Here is a 23348-nt window from a genome sequence, read left to right as displayed (position 1 = left end):
TAAAACATGTAATTGGTGGTTGCTGTGATGCTGATCCAGTGCCACACAACGTGTATACCAACTGCACCTTTATGCTCTTGAGTGCAGTGCTATGTATGTATGTATGAATGTGTGTGTGTATGTGTGTGTCTCTACACATACAGTAATTACAGCAGCAGTGGTTAACTAGGCGCCCACAGTTTTGCTAATCAGTTGAGAGTGAAGATCGGGGAGCTAACTTAATTTTAAATGTATTACGGTGGAAACCATTATCTGCTAACTTGTAATCATCTCCACAGCACTGCGGTGATGTGCTTTACGTGCCTGTGATTGTCTAATGTATTACTCTCTGTGTCTTCAGTAAACCCAGCGCTACATTTACAAAGGGAAAGTATAGTATATGTATGATGTATGATGTAGTAATACTACATCAAATAGAAAATATGACTTGCATTTGTTAGTGGTTAGTGAGACGGTTACTTCTGCTTTTCTGGTTTAGGGGATCTAGAGCAGCGAGGATCCATCTGATTGATCAAATGTACTCTTTTCAGAATGAGCATAGAAGCATGCCATAGGTCTACCGTTCAGTTTATTTATATAGCGCCAGTTCACGACAAGAGTTGTTTCAAGGCACTTAACAAAGTAAAACTTACAATACAGTTCATTATGTGTAATCAGTAAAAAGTGTCCTGTATAAGGAACTCAGCTGACTAAGCAAGCATGTAGCGACTGTAGAGAGGAAAACTCCCTTTTAACAGGAAGAAATCTCCAGCACAGCCTGGCTCAGTATGAGCAGCCATCTGTCATAACATACTGGGGCTGTTTGAGAAGACACACACATACTTATCTCTGTACCCTTGTGTGGACCCACCATTGACTTCCATTCATTTTTTTTAACTCTATAGCCCTTTTTACAAGACACATTGCACTGGCAAATCGGCGTAATGTTACCGCAAAAGTGTGTCTTATAAGCACGCCGTGCCGACATGGCGTTGCGCAAATTTTGCTGCATTCGCAGTGTCTGCCTTGCTTGGTAGTAATATTGCGGTAATGGTCTGTCTTCTAAACATTGATTGGTCGCAGTGCTCCAGGAGCATTTCTCTGTGAGAACTGGAGGTAGGATCACCAGAGACTGCAGGGGGACTGTGGGGGACAGACACCTTTAGGAGCAGCTTGTTAAAAAAACGTAAAAATTGTGGCTTCGATTGCAATAAGAAACAAGTTATTTCCAGGATAAACGGAAGTCCGCGGCAGCAAATAGACCTCCCACATACCCCCTTTATGCCCATTGCGGTGGAAACCCTACTAGAAGAAGGCATCAAACAATAAGAAGACATCTGCCTGGGGCACACCTGAGGCAGACGCGCTGCACAGCATCACGTCGCGCCGTCATTTTAAATAGAAGCCAATTAAGTTAATGAGAGTGGGCACACGGGGAGCACCTAGGCGCTGACGATAGGCCCCAGCACTATCTCAAGCGGCGGCGCTGCGGCTGTTTACAACATTGTGGAGTAATTTACAACAGATATTACAACGTGGAAATGCTTTACGGCACAAACCCAGTCGCAGTTTTGATAGCTTTAAAGTACGATCGATCCTAAAATATTCTAACAAATGGCGTACTTACCCACTGTTAATGACTTAAAATCTCACAAAACACCACGGCAAGTCTGATCATGTATAAACAATAGAGTAACTTCCCGCTTCCTGTTCTCAAGTCCTGCGTGATGTTGCACAACTTTCCAGGAAGCGCTCAGCGGCGTGGCGCGTCCTGTGTGACCACTTGACTTCTCAAAGTGTCGCCCTCGCCTATGATGTGCCCCAGGCTTTAATCTGATGCTTTAACCACCTCGGCTCACCCTTGCTGTGGCGGAGGTCTACCCTGAGTTATACCCAGATGACAGAGATGGAGACCACTATGGCTGAGACCAGTCTAGTTTTACTGGTCATGATCTAAATCTCATGAGCACAAGACAGGGTTAGAATGGGCAGTCCACACTTGTCTGGTTGAAAACCTTGGTTCATGGTTTGATTACAAATGAAATCATGCGTGGCACATTCTCCTAAATGCATAATATCTCATTTTTCTAGTGCAAGAAACTGCAATTTATATTTGCAAATAAATATAAACTTTGTTAACAACCTTGCTCACTTAACCACCATTCCTTCATTTGCCATTTTGTTATTTCTCCTTAGAAAACAAGCCCTTGGCTGGGTACTTCGGTAAAGTAGTGACACATATCTAGTTTCATTTTGCGTGTCTTGAACGTAACATCAACAAGAAGCAGTCAAACGAAGTTTAATTATTTTTGTGAACGGAAACTCAAACGCTTTTGAGCCCCCGTTTCTTCTTAAAGCAACAGTGTGTGATATTTTTGCTTGTTTACTATTAAATTCTCTTTCTGTCCTTTTTCATTAATATTTCTCACCAGTGTCTAATTTAAGTATTCTTATTAGCTTGAAATTTTACATTCTTTCATACACAAACTGTGGTTGACACTCCATAGTCATGCACCATTTTGAAATACCGTAGCTGTGTAGGGACACAGGGATCGCACATGTTCTCTCTGTGCCAGCCTTGCTGGTTTAGGGACATTCTGCTCCTTCCTCTCCTCTCTTCCTCTCACTTTTAATAACTGAACACCTATTTAGATCTAATTTAGAACAGAATACAAATTTAAATAACAGACCTGATTGCTGGATTAAAAGATACAAGTCATTGATGACATATTGGCTTTTTGATGCATGTGGGCTACAGTAGCTACAATACCTACTCTGACATGTGTGGTGCTAAAGAGTCAAATTCTTTCACACACTGGAGCTTTAAATATTTAAATGTGCTTTTAATGACTGCGTTGCATCTACAACAAATAACAGAATTCATGTTCTGCTTAGTGCCATGTAGCCATTTCTTCATTTTCAGTAGGTTGTTTTTGTTTAGACCACAGATTTCCCATACTAAGTTGTGTGTCCACATGGTTCTCATCCAAGTGCTTTCAGGTCCTACTGCATTTATCAGTTAAAATGCAAACAGAGCCCTCTGGGTCCCTGGGAGTCGACTGGCTGAACAGACACCCTTTAGCTCTCAAGAGCTTTCCCCACAATGCTGCGAGCAGAGCTGGGTAAGAGTTCCTTCCCAGGTGTCCCTCTCATGCCATTACCCTAACCCAATGGGCAGCATTCACGGCTGGATTCAGAACCATTTTGCTCAGATTGACATGCAGCCTGCCCAGACCTGCTGTTGGCTAAGGAGGAATGAGCCTGTCCAGCTCTCGTGGCTGCAGCAACAGACAGGGTTTTGACTCCATGAGAGCCCAATTAAACCTGTGAGGGCCTCTCAAAAGTAATAATAGCAATGATAAATGCACCTCTGTGGTCAGAATAGAAGAGGCAGGGAGAAATGTTTTATTGTGAAAGTCTGTCCTGGCAAAATTTACTCCAGGCCTCTGGATGTTTGCACAATCAGGAGGAACATCTTGCTGTTTTTCCCCCACGTGAGAAGGGTAGTGTCATATTTTAAACATTTTGATAACTTGTTTTATGGAACATCAAACACACGTCTCTCCACACACTTGGATTGAGTTTCAGTTTAGTGTCAGGTAAACAAATCGTTTGTGTGTGTGTGTGAGCATGTTTTTGTGAGAATACACAAACACTCAGAGGAGCTGGGTGTGATTTATCAGGTTGAATTAAGTAAGCAGCATATGAATAAACTGCTTTAATAAAATATGTAAATCTGACTTGTAAATGTGTTCTAGTCTACAAACGATCTCATCTGTAGCGTGTTTAGTCAAAAAGAATAGTGACGTTAAATTATTTTTTAAGTGACATTTGTTGCAAACTTTGAATTTGAAACATCAATGTTATTACAGTTCATCACAATAGCAAAGAAAGGTCACACTTTACAATTAAGGTCCCTTTATTAAGTGCATTATTAAACATTAATAAACTATTAACTAAGTTATTAACAACTGCTCAGTATTAAGCAATGCATTACTAAGCAGACACCCCCCAGCCCTTTGTCGTAAGCTTAAGGACACTTTATAGTTACTGATATCAGGAATGTTAATAAATGGATACTTTGTTTATTAATGCTTAATAATACACTAAGTAACGTTAATAAAGGGACACATTGTGAAGTGTTACGCAAAAGAAATTTCAGCTAATTTAACCAACTAATAATAAAATAATATCAATGAATCCTTGAGGAAAATGGAGAAAAACTGCTAACTCTCCCATAACTGTCGCTTTGTGCTTACACGTGTAGTTTTCATGCATAGGTGACATAAAGCAGCTGAAAAACGATCTCCCTGAGTGGACCGGCGGGTCAATTACACACTTGCTCAGTTGATTTTTTCCTCTGTCAGGTGGTAATTTACAGAAAAACTCCTTTAATTAGATAACAGACCGCTGTGTTTCAGATTTGCACTTTGCCAGCAGTTTATCAATTACTGCTTGTGGTTTCATACTGCCAGTCAGTCTTTGTCTTGGTGCTCGAGCCTCCTCCTCACCGCGCTGCAGAGCCGTGTTATTGTACTTAAACAAATCAATTCTGTTGCAGTTGGACCCCCCCAACCACCCACCCAACCTCACCCCCACCCCTCCTCCATCCCCCGTCATTATGAACTGTTTGCAGTGCAGAGCACATTGATTTTTCACAGCCCTGGAAAAGCTGTTGATGAATAGCACAGAGGTATCTGGGGAGAATCTGGCTTCGAAAAAAGGAGGCACCCAGCGTCAGCACCCCCTCCTTCTCCTCTCCGTTGGCCCATTGAGCTGCCAGCGCTCCTCCACTTTCTCCTTTCACAGAGCGGCACTTCCAGCAGGGGAGAATTGAGGGCTTGGAGAAAAAAAAATTCTAGTCGTAAAGAAAGAGGATTTTAAAAAAGCACAAGGCGCCAGGGACCGCCCTCTGAATGTGAAAATGCACCTTGTTGTTTGGACAGTTTTTATATTTGGAGCAGCAGCCGTGTGATTTCAACCTGAGCATGAGATCAGGAGATACCGGAGAGGTGCTGGCTGCCGGTACGAATGCTGTGTGTCACCAAGCAGATGACTTATGAAATGATCTCCAAAGACGTGTTTATTAGTCACAAATACCCGTCCGCTGGCCAGATCAGGCATCGTTAAGCTTCCTTTCAAATTTACGATTCAACATTTGGGAGGTGACAAACACTTTCCTGTAATCGGAAACTCATTTTTTCTTTTACTTTGTGGGAACAGAACTCAGAACCCGTGAAAGACAGCCTCCTGAAGAAGAGTTATTGGTTATTGATCTGATATTAACCTTTAAATCACAAATGAACTAGTTTAAGTGTGAGCAAGTGTCCTGTGTGTAGGAGTGAAGCAATATAGATGTCTCTGCTGTATGAAGGTTTACAGAAAGGTCCATCCCAGGAGACCGTGCAGTTTACAATAATCAAAGAAAATATTTGGCATAAACCAGAAAATCTTTGATCAGGAGGTGGAATTGGTGTTGGTTTTAGATGCCTGCAATCAAAGCCAACCTATGACAGTTATCAAGTTTTAATATTAACCAGTCTTTTTAAATGTCTTATTACAATTTGACCTTCAGCTGTAAGGCACTAATCCAGCTGCTTACAGCTGTATGGTTCACAGAGGACCCTAGTTTTAGCTAATATCAAGCAGTGTCAGAAATACTCAGGGAAAATAATCCAGTGCTGCTGATGAATGTCTGCAATTAACTGGCTTTGAGTTCATTCACAGCTGTCTCCTTTTACTACAAATCCTCTAATAAAAAGAGCTTTAACAACAGCCCCTGCTGGTCAGCGTCCACGACGATGCTGCTGTGGCGAGAAAACGTCAAATCTGGCATCTGTGACAGTTCGCATCCCACAGTGTGACATGGCTCACTAACATCAACATATAGTAACTAGACGCAGGAAGGGAATTAAAAAGTGGAAACAAGCACCTCCTAGTGGCTGGCTCCAGTACAAGGTTAACGCTCTGCCCCCTTCTTGAAAATAGATGGGACAAAATTTAGATGTTCTTTTTCACACCTTTTGATTCATGCTGCTGCGTGTTCACGTATCAGTTCATCCTCTAACATTAAGCTGTTATTAGAGATTGTACTTACTCATCCCAGTTGTGTAAAATTTGTTTTCAAACATAAAACACAGCAGCACCTTTAAATGGGATAACGTGTCTTCATTGATGGACAGAGGAAGTAGATGAAGATGCCCCAGCCTTCAGATGAAGGTTTTATAACACCAAGCTCAGTGTGCCATGTGCAACTGCTGGATGGTGTTTGAAATTGCACATTCTGAACCCAGCTTTACGGGCCAATAAACTGGTGCACCAGCTGAACCAGTAAACCACACAGCTCCACCTTCTTATCAACATCTCTTTTTCTATTACATTTCATCAAAGAAATTAGCTGTTTTTATTACTTTTTAAGATTTGTAAAACCACACAATTCAAACGAACTATTTGTCTCAGCTCTTTTGCCTGCTTATACATTTTATACTAGTTACACTTATTAGAGAAATAATGATTTCTTCTCAGTCAGTCAGTCAGAAATATCCGTTTATGCTATGCTGTTATTATACCTTGAATGGCTTATATTTGATCATTTACCCTGCGTGTGATGGTGATTTGGGTCCAAATGCTAAAAGCCCTTTCACTCAGGCAAAGTGCTAAGCTGCAGCAATTACTTGTTTTATTAGGCTTCCCTGTCAACTGGGAGTGAATTGTGACTGTGCCATGGCAGTGAACGTACTCTGTTGTAGATGTTTATGATGGCACGATGATCGCGTGAAGTAGCGGCTGCTCTTTTGATTCGTCCTTCATGAGCACAAGAGCGTGAAGGAGCTTAACCATGCAGGGTGGAAAAGTGTCACAGGCCCAGATGGAAGCCACTCAGAACCCCGAAGGAATCGGTAAGAAGTGAAGTCACTGAGCGGGCTCGATTTCACAAAAAGAGAACATGCAAATGTGATATTCTAGTGAGGAGATTGGTGGATCGAGTAGCAGTGGTCGATGCATTCTCTGGCCTTCTTCTGACTTTGTTTTTACTTTTTCCAGGCCCAGAAAACGTGAGGTGCGGGAGTGTTTTTCTGCCTGGTGTGTGAATGGGTGGAGGCGTGCTTTCTGGTGGCAAATCAAGGACTGAAAACAACTCGGGTATGTCTTTTTGTTTTTAATCTTTAGATTTTCTGTTATGCATGTCCCAGCTCACATCAAGGGTACTGATGTGCACTCAAGCTTGAAATGAAGGCTCTTACATTCAAAACAACAGGTATAGTCATTAAATAAGTGCATTTATTACAAGTGTCACTTCCGCAAGTTCGGTTTTATCCCGTGTAGCCTGAAACCACTCTGAACCCCCCCCCCCCACACACACACACACACACATATTTTGTTACTTCTAACTAGTATTTTTGCCTGTTTCGTTCTTTTATGAGGATTTACACACTTTCAAATCACTACTGATCCTCAAAAGTTAGTAAAGCCTAATTTATACTTCTCCGTCTGCATTGAGACAGACAATACAATCGTTGCGAGGGCTCTCCGACAGACACGCAAGGACGGACGGAGTCTAACCCACTTTTCTAAACATCTACCGAACGACAGGAGACAGCAACCTTGTGATTGGCCAGGACACCGCTTCCTTTAAATGAGTCAACAGCACCGCCATTGCGCCCTCAAAAAATAGAAAGATAGTCGATGATATCTAGCGGCAGACACGGAGCAGCTTGAAGAATACCTCGTGGAAGAACTCTGAAAATATGAAAGTTTATTCACCCGTGACTGGAGGAGTAAAAGGATGTGCAGCAAGTATGTTATTAGTGGATGGAATTACCGGAAACGTGGGTTTAGAGGTGGCGAGCGCATGAAGAGGTGGAGGAGAATGAGGGACAAATTTATTTGTGTTAAAAAGTCTCTGAAATACAAAAAAACTTAATACAAACACAAAAGTAAATGCATTGCCTTGGACCGGATTCATGACCGTAATGGTGATAGGTTACCCCAGAACAGCGCTATGCCCTCTGTTGTCCTGGCGGGGAAAGGCTTTGCAACACTCCCCAGGGGATGGAGAAGTCCAAAGGTAAAACGCCTCTGTCACTGTGTGTGCAGCTCCACACTCGAGCTGGCGGAAAAGCGTAAATCAGGCTTAAGTCTGCACCAGTAGCAGACGGTCTTGATTTGAGAGGGACTGAGTACACTTTGTTTACTAAACAAGTCCATTTGAAAGCCCTGCTGTTGTAGCATGTAGAACAACATTAGGGACACCTTCGGGATGACTAGGTCATAAAGCAGTGTTGATACAAAAAGGCAGGGCAGATTTAGGACTGAAAAAGATCTGGGGCTTAACACACGCGCGCACGTGCACACACACACGTATCACGCACTAGTCTTTTCATAAAACATTCGGGGCTTGAGCCCAAGTAGCCGGGCCTAACGCCGCCCCTGCAAAAAGGAACCAAACTTCAATAATATGTAAACAAGTATTTTTTGTGCCAATAATTGTGAATTGTCAATAATTGTCTATTGTTTTCCTAATTCATCAAGCAGGAACGTAGCCATGTTTATAGTTGGCATTGTACCTATTTGGCTGTTCTTTTGGTGTGTTCTAGGAAAGCTTCTTATGTAAAGTGATGGGAACCTGCAACAGATGAATAGGAATGTTTAATCTCTTTGTAAATACTCTGGGTTTTAACTCTGTAGCTGCTGTTTCTGTTTGAGTAGAAAGGTGAAAAGATGGCTCACCAGAGCGCCAGTGTCACAACAGCTAGACGGAACCTTGAGCTTTGAAAGAAAAATGCTTTATTTGTTCAATTTGATCTTTTAGTTTTATAAATGTACATTTATAAAACTCGTAAATTTGCATCAATTGAGCTGACAAAAGGAGTCCTGATATTAAAGCTGTATTATGCAACTTTTTCATATTTTTACATCATTTTCTTGAACCAGTATGTGCTAAAATGACCCTTTACAGAGTTAATGGAATGTCACTCAGACCTCTACTGCCCTCTGTGGCCAGATTATCACATTTGCAACTTCAGAGTGCCTTTCTGTCCATGATAGATTTAGTAAAAATGTAGCTGTCATATGTTTCGCTGCAGTCTGCTTCCAGCACATCTCCTGCATGTTTTACATGTGAACACAGCTGATTTGAGATGAATCACTCCTGTGAAAACGAATGGAGACGTTTCAGCTTTTAGATTACGGTGGTAAAAAGACGAACGCACAGCAAGGAGATAAATTTCACTTTTGGTTTCACTAAGGGACACTAGGGGGAGCTAAAAGCAAGCAAAACTGCTTAATATCCCTATAAACGTTGCTTATTAGCTTAGCCTAGCTTGTAAACATTTTTCCTGAACTAGGGGAGTGCAGAGAAAACAATAACCTAATTTATTGGCCTCATTTCAAGGCGTTCTCCTAAAGTGTTACTGTTTCTCAAAGATAAACAGTTTTTGGATAATGGATAAACCCTTTAAATGACTAATCTTAAATGTCTGATAACGTTACTATTATCTTTCGGAGCTGAGGAAATAATACAGTTTTTGAGCGTAGTAGGTAGTAACGTGCTACCTTTAACTTCTCTATTATTGTGCGCTGCTGACAGTCACATGATAATATAGACAACGGAAAAATAGACACTGAGAGATGACATAAGCTGCATGTCTCTGGCTTGCTAACATGTAACAGCTTTTAACTCTTAAACCTGGTTTTAGTATTAAGTCTACATTTTTACCACCTTCATTGCTTAATTTTACATTTGTGTATTTTATGGTTTGAATAGCCTGTTTTTCATTTCTTTTAACTGCACTTTCTATGTGGTTATTTAGCTTGTTTGGATTTGGTGTGCAGTGTTTAGTCAGCTGTAATGCTGTGTTAAAAGCCCTCAACAGAGAAAATGGTATTATATGTGTTGATTTATTCATAGCATCTTTTGGGTGCAACATTAGAAGATAGTGGGGTTTCTTTAGACTGGAGGACAGAATCGACTCAGCAAATATTCGAGAGAACAATAATGAACAGCTTTTAATCCCCGAGTTTTAGCAGGGATGACAAAATCGACACAAGATGATCTTTCAGCTGGATTTGAACGTAGCTCGTTATAACATCACAGCAGCAGTGGCTTCTGCTCAGACACTGGGTTTCCTCCACCTTCAACGTCTCTGTTAAGCATGATGGCTGCCGTTTGTGTGTGGTCAGTGCCGAATCTGTTAGCAGAACATGTTGATTTCATCAGGAGTTCCTGGGGGGCTGCTGAGTAACAAAGTGCTAATGTTCCACATACAGTCCAACCACACACACACACACACACACACACACACACACACACACACACACACACACACACACACACACACACACGCACACGCACAAGGTCATGACTACATCTTTCATTAAAAAGCCGCAAAGTGCAACATGTAACTCAATGCATGTTCCTTTAAGGGTGAAAAATATTTACTGAAGTGGGGATGTAATTGGTGTGTCCACTGTATTATACAGTACAGCCACGGATTAAGAATTAGGGCATCCAGGACACGCGAACACACCCCTTGAATAGATAAGAGGGGTTAATCTTGATTAGAGCTGTGTGAATGCTGAAAAATATGGTGCCCTGACAAACATCTGTCTGCCACGCAGCTGAGTGGGATAAACCAAAGTGATTATTATGGAAATGCCAGGCGGGGTAGACAGTGATAGCAAGTGACGCGGACGGGGATGTGACACGAACAGGGACACGACATGAGTGCTTCACAGTCAGTTCTCTCACTGTCAGGGACAGACTTTCCATCGCTCTGTTGCCTCTGTGTGTGTGTGTGTGTGTGTGTGTGTGTGTGTGTGTGTGTGTGTGTGTGTGTGTGTGTGTGTGTGTGTGTGTGTGTGTGTGTGTGTCTGTGTGCGTGCGTGTGTGTGTGTGTGTGTGTGTGTGCGTGCGTGCGTGTGTGTGTGTGTGTTGGAGGGAAATGATGGAGAGGTAACAAAGGAAAAAAAATCTTCATATTTATAACTTAAGGTAGGTTATAAAAAACTGGTGCGTTTTCTTTCTTGTAATTAATAAATCTAGTTTAGAGCAGGGTTGGTTACTCAGATGTCATGGTCTGAGGGCCACTCAGCAAAACCACCTTATTGAGTGCCGCTGGCTTAGAGGTTTCCTTTGAGTGATATTTGGATTACCAGGTTGGTCCGTTCCTCTGTGGCTCCAGCATAAGTCCTAATGAGTAACTGTTTTCCTCTGTGAGTTGTGAAGGTGCAGACATTCTGTTAACTTCTCTAAAGGAAGCAGGGGGAGAAGAAAAATCCCCTTCCTGCCAGTGGTCTCTTTTTCTCTCTGTTCTTGTGAGATCTGGAACTGATAAGTGGGAGGCCTCTGGTAACTGAACAGGAAGGATAGAGGGCCTGGCCCGCGGGTCCCAGCCTCTGCACACACACACATGTCCACCTCCTTCTGCTCAGGAAAACAAAGACAGCAGCCTGACGTCTAACTTTAGGTTTCAAGTTCATTAGGAGGACGTTCATTACCTCATTAGTGTAAAATAAAAAAGCCGAATATCAAATTGGGGCCATTTAATAGAGTTGCCAAATTAACTCTTGCAAGTTTCAGCTCTCTCACCGTCCTCTGGACAAAATGAGCAGAAGCGTGTTAGACAAGCACGATGGAATGTGTTTAGTTTGTTGGTATTTCACACACTCAGACCTCAGGATGACGAGCAACAGGTTATTTTAAAGGCAGCACTGAATGGAATTATTTGCAACATTTAGGTGAAACACGATTAAGCTAAAACTGGGTCATAAAATAAACACTAACAACTACTCTGAGACAGCCAAAAAATAGAGAAAAGGTGTAACTCTTGAGGAGATTAACCTTTATGAATAAGAGTTAAAAAAAGAAAAGGATCCTCATGTTTAGATGTAAAAAACATTGTGTCAGAGTTTTGCTCTTTGACGTGAAAACAGTCTCCTTAACTTTATGAGTTTTACAACATTTTGTAGAAATTCACTTGAACTGCGTGAAAAAACGAAGAACCCACTTGGAACGATTTGAACACGATCCAAGGATCTTTATGCGTAAAGCCTTTGAGTCACGCTGACTCGAAGCTTTATTGTTGGTGCTTTATCAGATTAGTGAATGCTCGGTGCCCGGCTGTATGAGTAACCGGACATAAAGAGAGTAGTGCTCTCAACATCCATCTATTCTTTCATCGTGTGGGGGATTTCCTCGGAATATCTCGGCGACGTGGCTTTTCCAGGCTTGTATTCCTCACAATGCCCTGATAGTTTGTGAATTTCTCAAATTTGTATCAGGGCAGGGATATTTTAGGTGTGGTATTCCTGTGAAAAAGCAGGAGATAACGTTCTCGAGTGACAGTTGAGTTATTATCCTATTAGTCACTGGGAAGAAAAGCAGAGCAAGCATCCCCTTTATTTGTGTATTTTTGCAGATAGTCCTCCCTAAATACCACCCAGAAATCCCTTCGGATCCTGCTGGAGCTGGAGGGTGGGGGTCAGGGAGCACAGCCGGAGCAATCCCAGTTCACTTTGTTGCTGCGGACGACCCGGCTGCCTGTCCCAAGGAACAGAGCAGCGGGACACAGCGGCGGAACTCGGTGTACTGCACTAAAAATAGATGCTCTGTCATCTCCGTTTTCCCGTAGACACGTACAGACGTGGATGCACGGGCTCATGCTCGCACGTGCACCCCGTACCAGAGCTGGAGCCCGCCTTCAGAGGTGGTCGTAACCGCTGGTGATATGTCAGAGACGTGCTGCTACATGTTTTATTGACAGGACAGCGGCGGGAGAACAAAGCGTCTGTGTATTACGGACAGATGTTCTCCGCTGCCTGCTCTGATGGTCTGCGTTGACGTACACCAGGAGGAAGCCATTAAACAACACTTGGCTTCAAGACGAACTTCCCCGCCGCACTGCGACCCTGTTGAAATCGAACCTTTTGTGTTTGTGTCAGCAATCAGTCTGGCGTACACAAGAAAAAAAAAGAGTGACTGGAAAGAAAGTGATGATTATTAAACAAATGAAGTAGTGCTCACTTCCTTTGATGCTAAATCAAAACTGATATCCCTCTGACACATCGTCCACGGATAACTTGTCAATTTCCTGCTGGTGATGAATGGCCTGTAAAAGCTACGCGCCGTGAGCCAGCAGATTAATTAATGACTGTCTGTAATATGTTTAAGAACACTTGGCATTGAGATGCTGGCTGGAGACAGATTTACCTCATTGCCGCTTCTTGAAATGTGACCACATTAACCTTTCTCATGCTTAGTGTTAATAAACTATTGAATTCCTCTTTTTCAGTGAAAGCATCCACTGAAGACTCATTAAATAAGTGCATTTTTCTGTTGCTGAATACAACCAGATTTAACAAGCTTGTCTGGGCTCCACACAGTTTCTGTTAAATGTTCTATTTGTTACACGGATAAAGCTAATGAAAGGATGATAGCGGCAGCGCTGCAGGCTCTTGAATTAGCACATCAGCTGCTCTGACTGACTGCCATTGAAGTGGCCCAGTTTAGAGATGGTAGTTACAGCCTGATGACAAATATAACTCCAGAGCCTGCTCGCTGCAGCTGAGGCGTGTCAGGAGGACTTGTAGTTTTCAGAAAAGAACCTTTTGCAGACCTCAGTCCCCTTGAACAAATGTAGGTTTTGGTCTTGCAAAATACACTCAGGTGGTTTTGTGCCTTTATTTTACATTTTTGCATTTACATACTAAAGAGTTATAAATTGAGTTTTTGGGTCCACTCCAATTTCACTCCTGTGGTTCACTTTCATTCCTTTAGTAGTACTTAATATTAACATTAATATTAAGCAGTTGGTAATAATTTTTGAGTATTTTATTAGTGCTTAGTAATGCACATTAATAAAGGGACCCTTATTGTAAAGTGTTACCTAAATATTGTTTTATTTTTCCATTAAGCTAAAAAAAATCACATTTACTTAAGTTTTAAAGTTGCTTTAGTCTAGATCAAAAAACTGATGCTTCTTTTTGTTTTAGCTCTTAAGCTGGAAGCCGGTTTAACTTAGCACGGTTCATCAAGTACTGAAGTCTTCTCTAAAGTTCAAAACTAATCCTTCCAGAACCTATAAAATATGTATTTTATGGCTGTTCATGCCTCTGTTCTGCTTGTCTACTCACCTAAGCAAACATCCTTCCAGCTTAATATCAAATGAGCTTTTAGTAAAAGAGTTTTTGGAGATTTGCACTGAAACATCAGCTAGTTTTGACACTTTTCATCTGTGGGTGCCTGTTTTTTAAGCTTGTTGACTCTGTGAGTCGTGATTATCTGAATTTGTTTCAGACCTATGTGGTATTTTGTTCTGGCCAAAGCCGCCGATGATGATGGTGGTGGTGTCTTATGGTCCTGTTGGTTAAACAAGATGATTGAGTAATCAAGACAAAACAGATGCTTTATCGGCCGCTGCCGTCGACGATAATAGTTAATGATGACTGTAGCAGACTGTAGGGGCAACTGACAGTGAAGTTTTAGCTTTTTAAAGGGATATTCCACCCCAAAGTAAAATGTTGTCTGTTGACATATTTCCCAGAGTTAGATAAGTTGGACAAAATTATTTGTTACCAGCCCAGTCATTCTCCTGATCTGGCAGTACTCATTTAGCTTTAGCTTAGCATAAAGTAGTCCCAAGTCTAAATTGGAGCCTTTGATTCCTTTGTGTTAGGGCCGTGATGTACTTGCTCTTTGACCTCGCGTTGGTACAGTTATCCGGCTGCATCTTTGTTTAAATACTTGCTGCTACGCACCACTACACTGCATGTAGTACCGGGGTGTTCCACTAGGGGGTGCACTAGACTATTCTGACCAAACAGAGAAGCCGGTGTCGGTACCAGATCTGCCCGGGCAGCCAGATTGGCTCAGGGTCCTGCATGTGCAAATTACGTCACAGTAGATGATTGGCTGAACATAAGACTTAGGGAAGTCACGATACCACGTTCATAAAAGTGACGTTGGCATGTTGACAATGATGGTTTTGATTGGTCAGAACGAATTTATGGTTGTAGTCTTAGCAGTTGTAGTCCTGTAGTCTAAAAATCAACACTTTTCGGTGACCCTCAAAAGCTCTGAATTTTGATGAAACGGGGTAAAATAAAATGAAACATAAGAGCTTTATTGAAAAGACACCAAGCAACATTTTGAATGAATGAATGTATTTACATTAATACAAACAGATATAATAGCAAATAATAGCGGTTGTCTTTTTTTCATGTTGGGTTTATGTAGTTTTCATATTCTTTACTAAACAAAGATAATATGGTGTTTTATTAACAAATTACAATTATAAAGAAAACATTTAGGAGTTAACAAACAAGAATTTATTAGCAAAACTGCCGATGTCTTTCGTGGATTTGCCGAAATGTGATGTCATCAGCAGGCGCAGGACCCCGGGTCGAGTCACCATGGTGAGTGAGTGTGTCTCGCTCGTTTTGTCGACTCATGCTACTGGTTACTCATATTTTGCAGCGTTCGGAAGTATTGTGTTAATTTTGAGGGATGTACACAAACGACGCTTCAAATCAAAGCAACTAACGCGTGGCGTCCATTTTAAAAACAAGTTTACGTCGTCAAACAGCAAGTTTATCACGGCCCTCACTATATTCACTTGCAGCCAGTCTGATTATTTAGGTCACCAAGCAGAATTAAAATCACTATTGAGTAATTTTAATGACCTTTTCACACTAAAGTCTTGTTAGAACCATTCACTTACATTGTTTTATGCTAAGCTTAAGCTAAAATAGTACTGCCAGTTCAGGAGAATGACTACAGTGGTTACAAATAGTCTTTTCCTACTTTTCGAACTCTGGGAAATATGTCAACAGACAGCATTTTATTTTGGGGCGGAATATCCCTTTAAGGGGGGGGGGGGGGGGGGGGGACTGAGGGAAGCCGTCAGCATGGTGGCTATGAAATATTCATGCACCTGGGGACTCCTTGCATGAGGGTAAACAAGCTAAGCCAGTAATGAAGAAAATAGCAGAGAACTTCTAATAGCTCCTTTTATCTGCTCATCCTATACATACTAACTAAAACCCGATTATATATAAAGATGTAATGTGAGAATTTTAGCTGCAAGGTAATTAAGAGCAGGTGTGTGGCTGGTTATAGCAGAAGGTAAGCTGTTTGACTGATCAACTTTGTGCTATGATTATGACAGCATCAGTGCTAAAAGTGGACATCCTCAGTTGTGCCGCTTGAACATTTGTTCTTACTAAACTCGTGCTGATCAGCGGGTATGAACTCTCTCTCAGAGGCAGGGTGGAATGGTTAGATGAAGAGGAGTATGAGGGAAAAGTAATATTTAGACAGCTGCACACGTGGAGTCGTCCATCGCTGTCAGAGGAAGGGGGTGGGAGAGGTGGGGGCGTATTTTGGTGTCCTCAGCTATGCCTCAGACAAACTCCTGCTGCAGTATTGATGTCACTGCTCCCTCCTGACAGCACACTGTAAATCACGAGTCGCGGTTATCTATAGATTTACAAACACCTGCTACCTTGGTCCCTATATCACAGCAGTATGCTATCTATGTGAGCTAAAGGCACTGATAGAACCGGCTCAAATATTTCTGAAGGTAATGCATTACAGAGACACATCTGAGAGGTTGTTGTCCAGATCTCTGTCTCAATGCAGTAACTGTGGTGGTTGTGTGAGACAGCTGGTCACATGTCTGCAGTCCTGTGCTAGACTGGCCCTATGCCTTGAGGTGGTGGATGGCAGCTGACTGCTCTGATTCACTGGGAACTTGACTTGTGTGCAGTACGCCTCACAAAGGGTTGACTCATGGGGAGTAAACGCGGACTTGTTTGCTGTCCGTGTCTCGGAATGTATTAGAACTGTGTTTGACTTCTTTGTTAGCTTTGTGTTAAGATGGAGAAAGCGTTGTTTTTATGATTATTTCGTTCACACGAGGGTCTCCCCCCACCCCTATGGAGCCAAAGAATGTCAGAGGTCAGATATCACATACATCCATGCTGGATCCACCTTTACCTCCACCACATCTTTTTGACGATTTATCGTAAAAGGAACAAAGTTTTATACAGTTTAAGTAACTTATTTCTCTATTTTCCATTTGTGTTATACTTTCTTTTCATTTCTTGTTTAGTTAAAGTTTCATTTTTGGGTTAGGTACCAAAACAAATTAAAGTCAAAAGTAGAAACATACCAAAAACTTTGTTTGTGACGAGTTGATTTTTAATCAGGTGGATTGACAATCTGACTGGAACTCAAAAACTACATTTTTCTTTTCCCAAGCACTAAGAAAGATACCAAGAGGATTCCCCAGTTTGTGAACACACCATCAATAATAGGTTTTTCTTGCAAAGGTTGTTACTTCCCAAATAAGTTCTGATTTTTTACAGAAACATATCAAAAAGAGATATTTTAGATAAACTGGAAGCAGCCAATGTTATTATCAGCAGGTCAGGCCTGTACAATAAGTGGACATGAGTATTACCCCCCAGAACCAGAATTGGTTTAATGACATTGTTAAATCATAATAAAACGTTTTTAACATCTCATAAATACAATAATATGCTGTTAAATGACACTTTTCCTTAAATTTATAATAATTCTGTGGTCAAAACCAAACATGTTTATGACGTTGTTGACACAAATTCCCTCTCACATAAAGTGATCTCAGCAGTTTTGTTCTTGACAGTTTTAGTTCCTTCCAGAATGAGCCGTTTCAGGGCTCTGTCACTGGAGCTCGTCATGCCCACACTTTTCCCGCTCAGGCTGCTATAAGCTGAAAAGCTCTGTGTGTGAAATCACATTTTTCAAATGTCTTGTTTTAGGCCAAAATTCCTAAAACCAAACCCTGACAGAAAATATATGGATGGACTTTGTCATGTTTGGAGTGTTTATAAAGGCAGTAGAGACCCACGTGGACGTACAAAAGGATTCAAAATGGGAGTGTTACATAATATGTCCCCTTTAATGTTGCATTTAAACAAATACATGTCTGTAAAAACTGTTTATTATCCATTATATCCTTTTTTTTAATATAACCAATAATGGCAATCATAGAGTTCATCACTCCTCTAGTGTTTCGTTTTACAAACTGATTTTTTACTCTTTTTCCTTTTGTCTCAGTGATCATTGTGTCACCACACATGCAGAATTTTTCTTTTTAATCCCAGCTTGTGGTCGCTCCTGCTCCCCCATCACATAGTAGCACGTGCAAACCCCCACGCAGCAGCAGCTAATTGCTACTGGATATTAGAGTGAGGTCTCTTAGGACTCTGACCTCGCTTTAGCCAATCGTATCAGAGCGTGTTACCCGGTTGAGCCGTGATCAGAGGAGCCCCCTCAGCGTGAACAGGAGGAATCAATTATTCAGACTGGCTGCTTGCACCTTGTGCTGGACACCACGTTTAATGACATTTATGATGGCATCTATGTGAGTGATTAATTGCGATGCGAGCCTATCAAAGCAGAAAAAGCACAAAAGACCAGCCAAACGGCTCAGTGTCTGCCAGCTACAATCACAAAGAGAGCAAACTGTGCAGTCACCCAGATTTTAAGTTTAATAATCAACAGTAGTTGGGTTTTTAATTACGTTTTAGAAAAAAAGTCAGGTTTTCATCATTTCTTTGGGTTGTGAAATATTTTTTTATGCTTTGCTGTTTTTGCAATCTAGGATATCTTCAGGTTTAATTATATAAAGTTTATATAAATAGATTCATGTGATGCATTGATGTATTAAAGACATGCAGCATCTCTCAAGCACTGCAGCTCCCTCAGCTTTTGTGTGTAAACTGCTGTAAATACTGCTGAGCCGCAGCAAGGTTACCAACTCTAGTCGCATCTGCATTATGCTAATGTAGCGAGAGCAGGAAGCCAATGGAGGACGGTCCCCCTACGTTACAGGAGGGGACTCAAACTCAGGAGTCATTATCAGGGGAAATGCAGTCAAGCCTATTTTGATTGTGAGCTATTTTCTTTTTAATATATCTTCTTCTCTTTTACCAAATTTTCTTATCACAACCCCAAAGCAAACACACAAACAATATGCCTGTGTGTTTCCAGTCACATGGACTCGGAGAGCTGGAGAGTCAGCATGTCTGTCCTGGTATTTCCTGGGGCTTCGCAGACACACACTCTCCTGTCGCTCTTTTCTTTTTTTCTTCCTGCTACACACACACACACACACACACACACACACACACACACACACACACACACACACACACACACTCACACACACACACACACACACACACACACACACACACACACACACACACACACACACACACACACACACACACACAGCCAGCAATAATAAGAATGTAATGATGATGTATATTTGTATAGCAATGTAAGGGCTGCAGAGCAAAGAGAAAAGTAAAACATGCAATAAGGCAGAACAAATTACAGTTCAGAGCAGCAAATGAAGGTTTATTAGTTCAAGCTTGTAATGACCCCAAATTATTACTTTCAATCTCATAATTCTAAATTATAAAGCTTAGCTTGTCTTTTTAAACAAAAGTTCTTTTTAGAAAAACAAAGAAATTCAAAAAAGCTTTGAAAAAACTGCAGAACAAGCAGGAGTAACTGAAATAAAGGTATGTCATTATGCATTTTTCTTTTTTCCCACGTAATGTGTCTTAGAATAATTACAATAACAGGTGCAGGCTTAATCATTTCCAGGATTTCCTCATAAAAGAGATTTAATCCATGTTATACACATCTCTAAAAAGCATCTTTTTATCAGCTTTAGCGGTTATTAAAGCCTTTTAATGGATGGTGTGTGTGTGTGTGTGTGTGTGTGTGTGTGTGTGTGTGTGTGTGTGTGTGTGTGTGTGTGTGTGTGTGTGATTATGCTGTGCATTAACTCACTACAACAGTGTGAGCATGCATGCATGTGTGTGAATAGATCATCAAATAGATTTGAAGTGTTAAAGTGCAGGGTGTAATTAACCCTCTAATCAAAACCTGCTCTTACATGCTGAAGAATGATTTTGTGTAATTTAATATTTTTGAGCTTAATTGTTTGAAGTTTTAAGTGTTAATAAAACAAGAATAATTGCAGAAATTTGGATCTAAAGCTGGTAGGTTTATGTAAAAATGAACACATTTAAATTATAAGCCATCAGATCATGTTTCAGCCTCCAGTTGTCAGCCACTAATCTCCTTTAGTTGCCATCTAACATCATTTCATGGTGCCGATACAGAATTTAAAAATTCAATAAGCTGAACGTGTATACTGGGATTATAATTTGGAGTCTCTGTAGGGGATGTAGGTCAGCTGAAAGACTTATTTCCTCAGTGATTGTAATTCCCATTTGTTCGGGTTTTTCACCAGAAACTCAGCCTTCGGGTCTTTGTCTGACTACAATGCTCCTCTAGGACGTTGGCTGTTAATGTTCCTAAATTGAATTTCCTGTTTATGCCAGTTAGATTTAAACACCCTAAAATTTCCCTTTCTTCTGTCTGTTTGGATCAAAAGCTCTAAATCCTCCGTCTGGTACTTTAAGTTTGAACTTTCACCCTCTGAGCTGACCTTAGTTGACTCAGTGAGCTGCAGAGTTTTTCTGCACAGCGGTGGAAGAACTGAATAAGGTAATGTTTATGGTTGAACTGGAGGGAAAGAGGTGAGCAGGATATACCCATTTAACCTTTCTGGACACTAGCAAAAAGAAAGGAAGTCATTCATTTAGCCTGCAGTAATAAAGCCGTGGTGATTTTCTCTCTTTGCATTGGTAAAAGCTGATTTTACCACCTTCTCCCCAAGTGCTGTCTTATTCTGTGCCTTAGCTTAACCAAACTAATTCTGCGCCTGCTCCTCTGGGCTTGAGAAATAGTTTTGTGAACCCATGCATGAATAGGGGAAAAAATTGATTTGTTTATGTATCATATCCGTGTAATGGGTTTTTTGCCCTGATTCGGTGACAAAACCTGATGTTGCAGGAAAAGGGAGGGATTACTCCAGTCGCTGGCATGTTCATATTCTGCTCCTGTGTTGTCTAAACCTGATAACAAGTATGACACAATACAGAGCTGCCCATTGTGGGGAGAGACGCTTTTTTCTCCTCCCAACAAAAGTCATTATTGCGATCAATGCCTCCCAGAAAAATGACAGGCTGAAACAACACACAGACATGGAGCATTGTATGACAATATGTAAGAGCCCTAGGCCTCTTCCTAATGTTTCGGCAAGCTAAAGTACACACAACATACCTTCAACTCTTGTTCTTACTCTTGTCCATACTCTTGTTCTTTTGCTAAAAAAGTGCTGAAAAAAATTAAAGAAGGAAAATAGTTTTTGTAGTTTGACACTATTTTGCTAATTTTCAGACGAACCGTTTTGTACATTTACCTTTTGTTTGTGGTGTAGAAGCAATTCAAACGAGTAAAGTAATTAACAAGATTTTAGATTAAGACACCTCTCTGTCAAAGGTGAATATCACTCAAATGTATTTGCACGTTTGGCTTCCACAAGTGAGGCTGATATTTTAAAGGTCCACTAAAGACTGTTAACACTTTAAGCTATTGCTTTCAAAGTGGTTTCAGTAATTCTTGAGGCACTCTGCTGGTCATAAACTGCGCTTAACAGTTTTGTGATTTGAGTAGGAACACTAGGGGGAACTCTCTACCTGCTTCAGAACGGTGGCTATTTACATATGAAGGCTAGCAGTCAGCTTTTTCAGTTTGCTGATCATCAATAAAAAGCACCAGAAGAAGAAAATGAAGAAGTTTGCTTTCTCTGTTGGCATCATGGCAGAGCATGGAAGTAGAAGTGAGAGAGTAATGTCTTTGACAGCAAAGCAAAGAGCTCAAACCGGAGTGAACATTGGCACGGCCTATGCTAGTTTAAGAAAGCTAAATGAGGTATAGAAGTCACGGACTGATGGTGACCTGGCTTTGTTGCTATTGAACGTTTAAGTTACACACACACGCACACATACATATATATATATATATATATATATATATATATATATATATATATATATATATATATGCAGGCTGCTGCAAGGTTGTTAATGATGATTGTAATTCTGTTTCCAACCAGTAGGTGGGAAATGCAGAAAATGTATTTTGCGTTGCTTTAAACAATAATAATTTATTATCAGAATTGCTTTGTTTTGCTGCCTAAACTAATGTCTCAGTCAATAGATACCAAGGAAAAAGTCAGTTCAAGTCTGAGGACAGATTACAGAATTACAGAGGGGGATTAGGGCCACTCAAAATAAAATAAATAAATAAATAAATAAATAAAGCTCTTTCTAAATTCTGACTTTTTTTCCCTCAAGCTTATCAAAGTTATATTCTGAGTAAAAAGTCAAAATTCTGAGAAAAAGTGAGTCGTCTCTTCGTTTTCTTTCTTTCTTTTTCTTTCCAGTGGCCCTAATCATCTTCGGTAAATAATAAAGTTGTGCCCTGCTGTGAATCAAACTAAGCAACAAGAATGAAAAAGAAATAAGGACAAAATCCTTTAACCCTCCCACTGTCCTATTGGGTGTGACCCTGCGAGGAACGTGGACCATTGAGCAGGGTTGATGGTTTATCCCTTGGGTCCATGTGGCAGGGATGAGGAGTGAGCACCACCTCACCCCTGCCACGTGAACCTCAAGGGATAAACCATCAATCCTGCTCATTGGTCAACTTTCCTCGTGGGGTCACACCCATAAAGACAGTGGGAGGGTTAAAAAATAACAAAGTTCTTGCTAGATTGAATGTCTGGTGATGGAAATAAATAACACTAAAGGGGTGGTAACGGGTCCATCACATTAGTTTTGGAATTACTTTTCCCAAAAGACGACTGCCTCCACCAGAAAACTTTGGTAGAATTTAAAACTTTGGCTCCAGTGCATTTTTAAGAGTCCAAAAGTATTTAGAAGTCCTAAAAAGGTGATCGCAGAGAGGAGTTTGGCTAAACAAATCTCCAAAATGGAAAGAAACAAAACTACTTAACTAAGAGTGATCACAATGAGTGAATTTAATAAGGAAATGTTAAGAGTACATCTACGGTTTTGCAATCCATTCCACTTGTTTGAGTTTTTATCTTCCATGGCTTGCTCTCCTCTCAGTTGCTTGGTTGTAATAGCAGTATCTCTGCACAGGTCACATTAGATTTAGAATCTACAGTCAGAAGATGTTGAGAGATGTCCTGCCTATAGAGGACAGCCTTCCCTCCATCGGCCTGCAGGGAGCTGTGTGGCACTGATTCAGCTTGAGGGAGTTGTAAAGGGGAGGGGAGTTAGGAGTTGTATGGGTGTGTGTGGTTCTGTAAATAGTCCACCCTGATTTAAGAACTACCATGCTAGGTCTACACTATGTGCAGTTCAGACCTCACCAGCCAATCCGATGCTCACCTTTCGTCACAGCGCGGGAGGTTGTAGAAGTCAGTGCAGAC

General features: G+C 41.1%; 1 protein-coding gene across 1 annotated transcript in view; it reads left to right on the top strand.

The window, feature by feature from the left end:
* Positions 1 to 23348, top strand: part of LOC107387839 (zinc finger MIZ domain-containing protein 1) — a 143312-nt gene that overhangs the window by 43694 nt on the left and 76270 nt on the right. The window contains exon 2 of the mRNA XM_015963048.3: positions 7024 to 7122. The gene's annotated coding sequence lies outside the window, so the exon portion shown is untranslated. The remainder of the gene's footprint in view (positions 1 to 7023; positions 7123 to 23348) is intronic.

This window comes from Nothobranchius furzeri, chromosome 16, assembly GCF_043380555.1.
Source record: "Nothobranchius furzeri strain GRZ-AD chromosome 16, NfurGRZ-RIMD1, whole genome shotgun sequence".
Taxonomy (NCBI): Eukaryota; Metazoa; Chordata; class Actinopteri; order Cyprinodontiformes; family Nothobranchiidae; genus Nothobranchius; species Nothobranchius furzeri.
The sequence above is the reverse complement of the archived record's forward strand: the minus strand, read 5'-3'. Positions and strand labels throughout refer to the sequence as shown.